This window comes from Delphinapterus leucas, chromosome 5 (genome assembly GCF_059928025.1).
Source record: "Delphinapterus leucas isolate spDelLeu-1000000601 "Yukka" chromosome 5, BTC_Dleu_Yukka2, whole genome shotgun sequence".
NCBI lineage: Eukaryota > Metazoa > Chordata > Mammalia > Artiodactyla > Monodontidae > Delphinapterus > Delphinapterus leucas.
Genome location: NC_143133.1, coordinates 103,867,782 through 103,881,103, shown reverse-complemented (window position 1 = coordinate 103,881,103; position 13,322 = coordinate 103,867,782). Strand labels below are relative to the sequence as shown.

The following is a 13,322-nucleotide window of genomic DNA, read 5'->3' as shown; positions in this document are numbered from 1 at the left end:
CAAAAAGCAGTAAACGTATGCCTGTAAAGCTACTAGATGAAGACATTCAATTCTCCATTCCTACTCAAAGCTAAGGCCTAAATCTAGCTTTGCATCCTCAAAAACTCAACTCACTAAGGTATCCTATTTAACAGGCTCTTTCATTATAGGTGTGCACACCTCAGAGCAGCACATCGACAGAGGCTTTAGAAAGACTTTTTCTTTTAACCTGATCAAATTCTTAGGACCTCACTCCCACTCCGACCTCCTTCTCACTAGTTGAGGGGGAATAGGAAACAGACTTATTTTACCCTTTATCAGCAAAAGCCCTCAGTGTTTGTGGCTTTTTTTCCATGCCTCCAAAACATCATCTTAAGAGGAGATCTGGAGTTTCATGAAAGATTTCATGATATCTGTGTTCTGGGAGAACTGGAAACAGAAACTGAGCTGTAAATGCTGGATCGTCATGCCTGAAAGCAATTTCCATTTTCCATTCTGGATTGATTTTAAAATATGGTATCATTCCCAGAGCTGTTAAGAATAATTCAGCTTCTACCTTCCCACCCTTCCCCTTGCTCTTAATCCTTCCCTCAAAGCAGATGGCATGCAAGATTTTAACATTAAAATCTGCCAAGAAACATGAAAAACTAGTAAACAAATCTGTTAATAGTTAGAAATACTTTATGGAAATATATTTTTTAAGCTCTCTGCATTTAGGGGGGAAAGCCCATCATTTGAGACGTGTCTCATGGCTGTACAATGATGTATTGGGGAGTGGGGTTGAGAACTACTGAGTCACGGTGTTGTGATGGATAAGGACAGGAAGGCGGGCAGAAAACGAGAACTGGGGACAATAATAACTGTCTTGTGGAGTGCCTACTCATAAATGAACATTTTGTTTTCATTTGGAGTTCTTTATTTTCCAAGAAAATAAAAAAATCACACTAGATGGGGAAACGGGTTGAGTGTAAGATGCAAATTCAAGGCCAGCAGAGGGGGTTGGTGGCAAAGGGATTCATATACCAAAGTTGAATCCATAACTAATATAGGTCTTTAGTGGCTGAGCAGTAAACAGACTAAATTCCAGCTGTGCCCAGAATGTTCTCCTGAGGTTTTCGAAGCTCTGAGCTGTTTCACAACAGTCAGGGGAACCTAGGGGTCCCCCTGGAAACAAAGGAATAGAGAGGGAATTCCAAACTGCTGTGAACAAGCTGCAAGAGACTATAAATCCACAGCACAGGGTGCTTCAGCCTGTACAAGCAACCAAGAAGAAATCACCAGGATTTTCATTTATAAAGCAGAGGTAAAATTTCCCTTTAAAGTGACTAGGCTCTCAGGACTATCCCTTACCATTTGATGACAGAAGGCTGACTGCAGAACCTCCTTCAAAGGCCCCTTTTACCCAGGAAATCAGAGATTTACACTACACTCCTCAGTACCCACCCCCATGCCATGGGGGTGTTGTGTTGTATGGTAGTTAAACAAGAGAGTTGAATTCGCTTGGGCATGCCACCTGAAACCCTTAGTTTCAGTATGGTCACACTTTCAAAAGAACACCAATCTATTCTGAAAGCCAAGAAGAATAACAGAGCTCTTCAGGTCTTCTTAAAGGGACGACCAGAGTCTTCACACTGCTTCCAACAGACAGAATTCCCTAAACATCCTTCTTGGACAGCTTTGCCTTCCCCCAAGTTTTATACTCAGGATAGCTACGATATCCCTCCCTCTCTCCCAGCTCTGTTGTGCTCTCATTCGCCTCTTCCTCTACCTGCAGCCACCGTCATTCTCTGCCCAGACCCCAGCTTGCTCCCAACTTGTGAGCTGCCGACTACATCCATCTCCAGAAAATGAAATGGCGTCCATGCCCTTACCTTAAGCTTTTTTCCTTCATTTTTAAAAATTATAGTAAAAGTTATATTCAGATATGTGTCAATCTTAAGGTATAGTTAGATGAGTTTTGACTAATATATATGTACATACTGCATATATATTAATATACATAGTATTTCATGGTATATATATATATATATATATATACATATGTGTGTGTATCTGCATAACCAACACATGATTCAAAATACAGAATATTTGTCACCCCAGAAAGTTTCCTCATTCCTTCACCCAGTTACTCTCCACCCCATAAACAACAACCATTCTAATTTCTATTGCCACAGACTAATTTTATTAGCTCATTGACTTCACATAAATAAAATATCAATAATATATGTGCTATTTTGTGTCTAGTTTCTTTGACTCAAACATAGGGGTTTTGAAATTCATCCATAGTGTTTCATGTTTCAACAGATCATTCTTTTATACTGCTGGGTAGTGTTATATTAAATCCACATAGCACAATTCATTCCCATAAACATGTGTGTTGTTTCCAGTTTGGGGCTACTGTGAAAGAAGCTGCTATGAACATTCTTGTACGTGGCTTTTTACCCACTTTTCTTGGGTAAAAATCTAGGCATGGAATTGCGGGGTCATGGATAAGTGTATATTTAACTTCATTAAGAAACTACCAAACACTTTCTCCCAAAGTATTTTCCCAGCAACACGTGAGACTTCCAGCTGCGCCACATCCTTGTCAACACTGATGAAGTCTTTTTAATTTTATCCATTCTAGTGGTTGTGAAATCTTCATTTCCTTGAGGATCAATGACGTTGAATATTTTTCCATGGATTTATTGAACATAAATACATCTTTTTTTGTGAAGTGTCTGTTCAGGTATTTTGCCCATTTTATTGATTTTGATATTTTATTATTGATTATAGCAATTTGGCAAATATATTCTCCCAATACGTAGCTTACTTTTTCATTTTCTTAATGGTGTCTTTTGATGAGCATAACTTTTTAATTTTTATGAAGTTCAATTTTACCAGTTTTTTTTTTTCTTTATGGTTTGGGCTTTTCTTGTCCTGAGACATCTCTTCCTACCTCACGAGTGCAAAGACATTATCCTGTGTTTTCTTCTAGAAGTTTGAAAGTTTTAGCTTTTACATTTCAGTCTACGAGCAACTTCAAATTAGTTTTGTGTATGGTATGAGAATAAGGTCAACTTTTTGTCTATACAGACATCCAATCACTTCACAATTATTTATTGGAAATACTTTCTTTTCACCATTGAATTGCCCTGGTATCTTTGTCAAAAATCAACAGTGAAGATCTCTTCTTGGACTCCAATTCTTTTTTTTTACGCGGGCTTCTCACTGTTGCAGCATCTCCCGTTGCGGAGCACAGGCTCCAGACGCGCAGGCTCAGTGGCCATGGCTCACGGGCCCAGCCGCTCCATGGCATGTGGGACCCTCCTGGACCGGGGCACGAACCCGCGTCCCCTGTATCGGCAGGCGGACTCTCAACCACTGCGCCACCAGGGAAGCCCTGGCCTCCAATTCTGTTCCACCAATTTGCCTGTCTTTATGCCAGTACAACACTCTCTTGATTACCATAGCTTTATACAAAGTCTTGAATAAGTTAGGGTAAGTCTCTCAACTTTTTTTTGAAAAATGTTTGGCTATTCCAGATCCTTTGTATTACAATACAGATTTTAGAATCAACTTGCAACTATTATCAAATAAGTCTGTTGGAATGTTGATTGGGACTAGGATAAAGCTATAGATCAATTTGAGAAGAAGTTTTATCTTAAAAGTATTAAGTATACCAGTCTATGAACATTATATGTCTTTCTATTTATTTATATCGTCTTTATTTTCTCTCAGCAAAGTTTTGTAGTTTTCACTGTACAGGTCCTATACATCTTTTATTAAATTTATTCCTAAGTATCTTCTTTTTGATATGATTTAAAAATTATATTTTTTAAAATTTCATTTACTACTCTTTATTGCAAATATGTAGAAAAATAATTGCTTTTTGTATATTTACCTTATATCCTAAGATTTTGCTAAAATCACTTACTAGTAAACTTTTATAGATTTCTTAGGGTCTTCTACATATACATCTATGAATAAGACTTTTTGCCTCATCCTGTCCAATCTTTTTAAATTTATTTTTCTTGCCTTATTATTCTGGTAAGGACCTTCATAGCACAGTATCAAATAGAAGTGGTGAGAATAAGCATTCTTGCCTCTTTTGTGATCTTATGGGGAAATCACTGTCTCTCATCATTCCGTATGAAGTTAGCTGTAATTTTCTCATTATGCCCTTTATCAAGTCCCATGTCCAGTTTGTTGACAGCAGTTTTTTTTAACCTTGAGTAAGTGCTGAATTTTGTCAAACATGTTTTCTGTGTTTACTGAGATAATAAATTTTTCATTTTTTTCTGTTAATGTGGCTAATTGCATAGATTTTCAAAAGTTGAACAACCTTGTATTCCTGGGATAAGCCCCACTTGGCTTTGTTACCCTTTTCATACATCATTGGATTCCTCTAATATATTGTTGAAGATTTTTTTGTCTATGTTTATGGAAGATACTGGTTGTAATTTCATTTATTGATAATGTCTTGATCAGGTTTTAATATCAGAATTATCGTGGGCTCACAACATGAGTTGGAAAACATTCCCTCACCCTCTGTTTTTTGGGTTTATGTGAGATTGGTATTAATTCTTTCTCAAATGTCTGATAGAATTCACCCATAATACCATCTGAGCATGGAGATTTTTATTTTGAGGAAAAGGGGTGGATAGTTATTATAAATTCTATTTCTTAATTAGATATAGAGCTACGGAGGTTGTTCATTCTTTTTGTGATAGTTTTGTAAAGTTGCTTATTTGTCCATTTCATAGAGGTTATTGAATTTATGGACATGAAGTTTTGCATAGTATCTTTTTAACATTTGTAGGATCTGCAATAATATCCTTATTTTCATTCCTATTATGATAATTCTTTTTTGCTTGATTACTCTTGCTAGGGCACAATTTTTATTAATCTTTTCAATTTTTCATTTGGTAATTTTCTCTAATATTTATGTTCTACTTTATGAAATTCTGCTTTTCTCTTTATATTGTAACTCCCTTCTTCTATGTACCACTTTGCTCTATCTTATACCTTTCTTCTTTAATAGTTATGGAAACATTTCCCTCTAATAACTGCTTTAACTGCAACCCACAAATATTAATGTTGTTTTTTTTTTTTTTTCTTTTTGCTGTACGCGGGCCTCTCACTGTTGTGGCCTTCTCCCGTTGCAGAGCACAGGCTCCGGATGCACAGGCTCAGCAGCCATGGCTCACGGGCCCAGCCACTCCACGTCATGTGGGATCTTCCCCAACCGGGGCACGAACCCGTGTCCCCTGCATCGGCAGGTGGACTCTCAACCACTGTGCCACCAGGGAAGCCCTTAATGTTGTATTTTTATCATCATTCAGTTCAAAATATTTTTTTTCAATTTCTTCATTGATTTATGGATTATTTAGAAGATTGTTACTTAATTTCAAATATTTGGGGGTTTTTTTCCTAGAAATGCTTTTGTTATTGATTTCTCTTTTTTTAAGATTTGTTTGTTATTTATTTATTTAATTTATTTTTGGCTGTGTTGGGTCTTAGCTGCAGCACACAGGATCTTCGTTGAGGCATGCGGGATCTTTTGTTGCAGCGCACGGGCTTCTCTCTAGTTGAGGCACACGGGCTTCTCTCTAGTTGTGGCATGTGGGTTTTCTCTTCTCTAGCTGTGGTGCGTAGGCTCCAGAGTGCATGGGCTCTGTAGTTTGAGGCACGCGGGCTCTCTAGTTGAGGTGCGCAGGTTCAGTAGTTTTGTCGCACAGGCTTAGTTGCCTAGCGGCATGTGGGATCTTAGTTCCCTAGCGGCATGTGGGATCTTAGTTCCCTGACCAGGGACCAAACCCACGTCCCCTGCATCGTAAGGCAGGTTCTTTACCACTGGACCACCAGGGAAGTCCCTGATTTCTAACTTAATTTCACTGTGGTCAGAGAACATATAGTCTCTGTGCTTTCAATCTTCTAATTCTGTTGAGATTTATTTATGACCCAGTATTCAATCTATGATGTTAAACACTCCAAGTGTACTTGAAAACAATGTATGTTCTGCAGTTGCTAGATAAAGGGTCTATAAATGCTAGCTATGTCCAGTGGAGGAGAGTTGTTTAAATCTATGTGCTCTTTTCTTTTTTTTTTTTTTTTCTGCTTGGCCCATCAATTACTAAGAAGGGCTGTTAAAATCTCTGACTTACCTATTTTACTATTTCTTCCTTTAGTTCTGTCAGATTTTGCCTCAGGTATTTTGAAACTCTGTTACTAGATACATGCACATTTATGATGATTATGTCTTTATGCTTAACTGTCCTTTTATCGTCATGAAATGTCCTCCTTGATCTGTGACAGTTTTTGTTTACTTCATCTGAAAAGACAAAGCCACGCCAGCTTTCTTATGCTTATTATCTGTAGAGTTTACCTGTCGTTCCCCCCACCCCACCCCCGCTGCTCTGGCCACTTTCATGACTTTCTACTTACCTTTAGTTTCTGGCAGTTTGATAATGATATATCTAAGTGTGTATCTCTTCTTATTTACCCTGCTTGGGATTTGCTGATATCCTTAGATATGCACAATGATGTTTGTCTCCAAAACTGGGGATTTTTTAACCCTATGTCTTCAAATATATATATTTTTGTGTTGCCCCATTCACTCCCTTCTCCCTCAGGAACTCCAATTATGTGTATGATAGATTATTTTGTCCCAGAGGTTGCTAGGCTCTATTCATTTTTTTTTAATATTTTTTCTTTCTATTCATCAGAATGAACTTTTTATTTAAGATATTGTTTCAGATACTGTTTTTCACTTCTAGAGTCTCCATGTAGATCATGTTTATAGCTTCTATTTTTTTTTTTTGCTGACATTCTCACATGTTCCATCATTAAGACCAACCCTTCCTTTAAGTCCTTAAACATATTTATAATAGATTCTTTAGTCTTTATCTGCTAAATCTAACCTCTGGGTCATCTTGGGTCCATTTTTCTGGGTCATATTTTCTGGCCCTTCAGGTGTTTGGCAAGTTTTATTATATTGTACACTGGGAATTGTATGTGACACATTGTAAAGAGCTTGCATTATGCTGTCTTCCTTTAAAGAGTTGGCATTTGTCCTTAGGGTACGGCCCTTTCTTGAGGGAACGGTTCTTATTCCTAGGATGTGGACTCTCTGTGATCTCAAGTGAATGCCCACGTTGTTCAGTGGGGTTTCCCCACCTCTGCGGTGGAACTCCCTCCAGCATCTCCTGGCACTGGGCAAACTCAGGTTTCTTGTCGTGGGCTTTCCTCTCCCCAGTTACACCTCACAGGAGGTGTATGTGCACAGCCCAGGCCTGGGCCACAGACCTCAGATAAACACCCACACAGATTTTGGGAACCCCTCTGAGCAACTTCCTCTTCTCCAGCCCCTCTATCCACAAAGTTCAGCAGCGCCAAACCGCAATTACTGCCTCTCAACTCAGCAAGACCACTGCTTTCTCAGGTTCCCCCTCACTTCTCCACAGTCAGGAAAGATCCCTGAACCCAAGAGCCGGGGCAAACAAGGGCTCCTGTCCTGTGCTTCTCTGCTCTGCCTGTTGTCTAACACCTGCAAACAGCTGCCTCATCTATTCTGTCTGCTCCGTAGCTGTTTATGGTGGGGGGATTACTCTGTTGTGGTTGGAAGTGCAAATGATAGCCCTCAGTGTTTTTCTTGTGAGAACTAGCCCGGCCCAGGAATGTTAATGACTAAATGCCTTCATCTCATTACATTTTGCTCCAAGAAGACTTTTTGGAGTCCTGACAAGTCTGCTACATTGTCTTCTCTCTGAGGGGTTCTGTGTTACACTTACTTGTGGCCAGTGAATCTCTTTATTCTTTTTTTTTTTTTAAAGATATTCAGTAGAAATGTTTTCTTTAATAATTATTTATTTATTTATATATTTTTGGCTGTGTTGGGTCTTCGTTTCTGTACGAGGGCTTTCTCTAGTGGCGGCAAGCTGGGACCACTCTTCATCGCGGTGCGCGGGCCTCTCACTATCGCGGCCTCTTTTGTTGTGGAGCACAGGCTCCAGACGCGCAGGCTCAGTAGTTGTGGCTCACGGGCTTGGTTGCTCCACGGCATGTGAGATCTTCCCAGACCAGGGCTCCAACCCATGTCCCCTGCATTGGCAGGCAGATTCTCAACCACTGCGCCACCAGGGAAGCCCCAGTGAATCTCTTCTGACTTTCCGGAGAGATCTCACCTTCCTTTTTCCCTTTGCTCTTGTGTTTGGGCACCATCACCAGTTTCCCAACTGCACATGACTGCACATGCCGAAGTTTCTCCTAACACCCTCTGGAGCTGAGGGATCAGTGGCTGCCTTGGAAAGGAACAGTCAGCATCAGATTCCAATCTTCCTCTCCTCTAGGGTCTGCATCTCTCACAAGAGAAGAAAGATGCCAGGTCCACCTAGTCATTTCCCTCGTGAATGCAGCTTGACACCAAATTCTCCCAGAAGAGTGGAGGTGCCCACTCCACAGTCCTAGGCAGTTCTGAGACTGTCCAACACATACTGGGGTCTGGGATGAGCCACAGAACAAGTGGTCACTGAAGTCCCCTTTATGACAATAACGGGAGGACAGGATACACACTAAAATGCCCAAATTCTGGGCCTGAGGGGCTTTTGCTTGGAATCGAGAGTTCTTTACCTTCTTCCCCACTATGGGAACTTTCTCACTTATTACAGATCTGACTTTAGGAGGGTGAGTCACATCTACCTTAATTTCTGGTTCAAAAAGGATCTCATATCTGGTCTCTGTTAATCTGATTCAAGAAGGCTACTGAGTTTTCCTTTTTTTTTTTTTACTGTCAACCCCAATCTGCTTCACCAAGAGCAAAAACTCAGGCCTCGCAGGTGTGTGGAGAAGCACAGGTTATGCAGTAAGTGAACTACGAATGCCTCTAGCATGGACCTAGTGCAAGCAGACACTCCAAACTGAATACACACAGAAAACCTTTCTCTCTTTCCTGTTAAGCAGCTAAAAAAAGTCCAGTGGGGAGGGGAACTGGATGAAGGCAGTCAAAAAGTACAAACTTCCAGCTATAAGATACATCAGTACTAGGGATGTACAACATAATAAGTAATTACCACTGTTGAATGCTATATGTAAAAGTTGTTAAGAGAACAAATCCTGAGTTCTCATTGCAAGAAAAAAATTTTTTCTATTTCTTTAATTTTATACATATGTGAGATGATGGATGTTCACTAAATTTACTGTGATAATCACTTCATGATGTATGTAAATCAGATCAAGATGCTGTACACCTCAAGCTTATACAGTGCTGTGCGTCAATTATATCTCAATAAAACTGGAAGAAAAAAAGAGTCTCAGGAGTGCTCTGTCCTTCCACATGCATTGTTTTAAAGCAGAAACACAGTCTACTCCAGCAGAGAGGTCCTGCTAGCTTTGGTCGGAGGCTAAGAGCACAGACACGGACAGTCCCTGTCTACGTCCGTGAGAGCCTCTGCACAAACTGAGTCTCTCTCCCTTGGTCTTTTGTACATGCTTCCTTTCTCTGGGGTCTGGAAGAAAGCTGGCTGTACCAGTGCTTGCAAAGGCTGCCTAATTGCAAGTTCCACAGGAGTGGCCCTAGAAGAACCACTTCCTGTTGCTGGTACAAGGCAAAAGCCTGTCTCCAAGCATCCCCATGACCACATCCTGCATTTTCTCCTTCCTCCGGACCCCCTCACTCCCCCATCTCCTTCCAAAAGCTAGTTTCTGGACCCTGCCTGCTGCTCCTCCAGTACAGTCCATCTCTCTCCCTAAGACCACCCGTGTCACAGGCAGGACCTCTGGGGTCTGCTCAACAGTATCTCTCACTCCATATGGATTTGATCTGGAATTAATCTTGGCGAGCAAGTTGAAAGATGAGAAAGTTAACACTCATATAACCTTAAGAGTAACTTCTCAAATACCTAGATTGCAGGATTTTAGCGGTAAAAATGCAGATTTAAAACACTCCTTTAATGTCTGAAATACATTCTTTAAAACCACATTAATAATATCTCACTTGGACTGGCTGCTCTGAAAAGCCATCTTTGCATTGTTCCCTTGTCCGGCTCCCCGCGCGCCTCCGCCGCCTCCGCCCCGGACTCCGGCATCTTGATTGCCAGAGTCGTTGAACTCCTGCTTTCTTTTGAATCCGCTGCGTCGGATCACCGGCGTGCCCCATCATTGCCAGACGCGGCCGTGGACACCAGCTCCGAAATCACCACCAAGGACTTAAAAGAGAAGAAGGAAGTTGTGGAGGAGGCAGAGAATGGGAGATAGGCACCTGCTCATGGAAATGCTAACGAGGCAAATGGAGAGCAGGAGGCCGACACTGAGGTAGATGAAGAAGAGGAGGAAGGGGGGAGGAGGCAGAGGACGGCGATGGTGAGGAAGAGGATGGAGATGAAGATGACACTGAGGCAGCTACAGGCAAGCGGGCAGCTGAAGATGTTGAGGATGACGATGTTGACACCAAGAAGCGGAAGACCGATGAGGATGACTAGACAGTAAAAAAGGAAAAGGCCACCGTGACCTAGTCACCCTCCACTTCCTGTCTCAGAATGTAAACACGGTCACCTTCAAGTAGAGAGTTCCGCCCGCCCGCCCGCCCGCCCACTGCGGGCAGCACCACCCGCAGATGACACGCGCTCTCCACCACCCAACCAAAACCACAGCGCGAATTTGCAACAGGGGAGGAAAAAGGAACCAAAACTTCCAAGGCCCTGCTTTTTTTCTTAAAGTACTTTAAAAAGGAAAATTTGTATTTTTTATTTACATTTTATATTTTTGTACATATTGTTAGGGGGTCAAGCCATTTTTAATGATCTCAGATGACCAAACCAGCCTTCGGAGCGTTCTCTGTCCTACTTCTGACTTTACTTGTGGTGTGACCATGTTCATTATAATCTCAAAGGAGAAAAAAAAAACTTGTAAAAAAAACAAAAACACCAACAAAAATACAATCTTATTCCTAGCATTCCTGTAACATTTTTTGTGTATATACTTATATGTACCATAAGTAGTTGATTTGTATGAGATGGTTAAAAAGGCCAAAGATAAAAGGTTTCTTTTTTTTTCCTTTTTTTTTCTATGAAGTTGCTTGGGTTTTTTTGGTTTTTTTTTTTGTTTTTTTGGCCTGTTTGATGTATGTGTGAAACAATGTTGTCCAACAATAAACTGGAATTTCATTTTGCTGAGTTGTTCTAACAAATAAATAAATTAATTAAATAATAATAATATCTCATTTGCAACCCAGTGATTACTCCAGTTTAAATATTACTATGGTGCCCGAGCTATGTTTAATGAACAAATTTAATAAGACTAGCACTAAAATTCTATCCAGGTTTCTTGAGGATAAACTTCCATAGGAGAACAATCTATAATTCATATATGTTGGGCAGGGAAAATGCAATATACTGGCCTTTCCTAATATAGGCCATCACCATTTTCGTACACTACTTCACTTCTTTAAATGAGCCTAAGGTTAAAAAGAGAAGACTTAAGAGTTATGAGGAAAATTCAGTTTCTAAAGAGTTGTTTTTCAAAGCACAAAATAGCTCATTATGAATCATGGAGCTCTCTTTTTCCAAATGAATTCTGTCTTGTCAACATTGGAAGTGAAGAGAAACCGCAGCAAGCCTCTAAAGGAACATCTCTCTGAGTACAGAGAAGGAAGTCAGCTCCCTTCCCTCCGCTGGAAAGAAACCATGCTCCACCCTCCTTAGACCTCAGCCTGCCCTGGAGTGGAGACTGGGGGTGCTCCCCTCCCCAGGCCTGCTGCCTCTTGCAGCTCCCTGCCCTCGAGTCGTTGCATGAAGTTTCCACCTGCCTGGCTGCCTGTGAATTGAGATCTGGAATCCCAGAAAGGGGGAAGCAGGGGCAATGCAGCCGCGGAGAGGAAGGAACTCACTTGGGGCCCAAGTTCAATCTGTATGGTTCTGTCAATGAAAAGAGCTTCCTCTTACACTAGTTAAATGTAAAATCTTAGGCACACTTGATATGCACTAGGTTGTCAGTCAATTTAATATTTCAGCAAATGGATGCTTCTTTTATTTTTTTATTTATTTATTTTTGTGGTAGGCGGGCCTCTCACTGTTGTGGCCTCTCCTGTTGCGGAGCACAGGCTCCGGACGTGCAGGCTCAGTGGCCATGGCTCACGGGCCCAGCCGCTCTGCGGCATGTGGGGTCTTCCCAGACCGGGGCGTGAACCCGTGTCCCCTGCATCGGCAGGCAGACTCTCAACCACTGCGCCACCAGGGAAGCCCCTGGATGCTTCTTTTAAAACAGTCCAACACACCTTTGTAGGGCCAAAATGTGGAAGATCATTTCAATAACCCCTTCTCCTAAATCTTTAATGCATTCTTCATAAGACAAACCAAGTCCTCTGAAATAAGGACAGTGTCTGGTATATAAAAAATGTTCAATACGTGTTAGCTATTACTATTAGGATCCTGTTGAATCACTGGAACCATGTGGAATGATAAAATTGAAACTGAGCTCCCTGAGTAGGAACACGGTCTTGTTCAATACAGGGCCTTATTACAACTGTGTATAAACTGTAGATGCTCAATAAATGTTGTCAAAAGGCACACAGGTAAGGAGGAAGGGGGAAGGGAAAGGAAGAGAGGGAGGGAGAATGGCAGCAAGCTAGTACCTACCAATGCGATTTCTACACTGAGTGGAAGTTGGGAAGGAAGTAGGTTTATTTTAAGTACAAGTCTATGAGTCTAAAAGGATTGTAGAATCGTCCAATCACTTTAGCCAAATTGTTCCTAAAACATGTCCTATCTCTGCACTTTGGCCCATGACGTTTTATAGTCCTGGAATGTTCACTTCTTCTTTCCCAACAATGAACACTCTACTCATTCCTTAAGCTCAAATGCAATTACCCTCACTCCATGCAGTGTTTCATCTTCCAATTGCATCTTCCAGAAGCAATCCCTTCCTGTTCTCAAATATAAGTGTTATAGTGTACTAGACTTTTATTACCGATAACCAGTTTTATGTTGCTAGTTATGTTTTCATAAACTTATTTTGGATCACTTCAAATAAACTGTAAGTGCCTTCGAGGCAGAATCAATACGACATCCGAGATCACCAACCATTGTATATAATGTTCCATTTCCCTCTGGCTCTGGATGTCTTCCGTGCTCCTCGAGACCCACACTGTCCACGTTTTTCCCCCCTGCTCTGTTCCCTGGAAGGCTGACTTGTATGGACTACATCATCCAGCTCCCTTGTCACGTGACGTCCAGTGGGTTAGGCCAGTGGGGAGCCCGTGAGGTGGACAACTTACTTCCTCAGTTCCATCCCCACAGAGACCCAAGGGCTGGCTGAGGCCCGCACTGAAGGTCAGAGCCTCTGTACAGTGGCCCTCTCCACCTGGTCCT

The 13,322-nt window shown here is 41.3% G+C and overlaps 1 pseudogene; it reads left to right on the top strand.

Annotated features, from left to right (window-relative positions):
- Positions 1-9,444: 9,444 nt before the first annotated feature.
- LOC149749207 (prothymosin alpha pseudogene) lies at positions 9,445-11,740 on the top strand (annotated as a pseudogene).
- Positions 11,741-13,322: the final 1,582 nt, after the last annotated feature.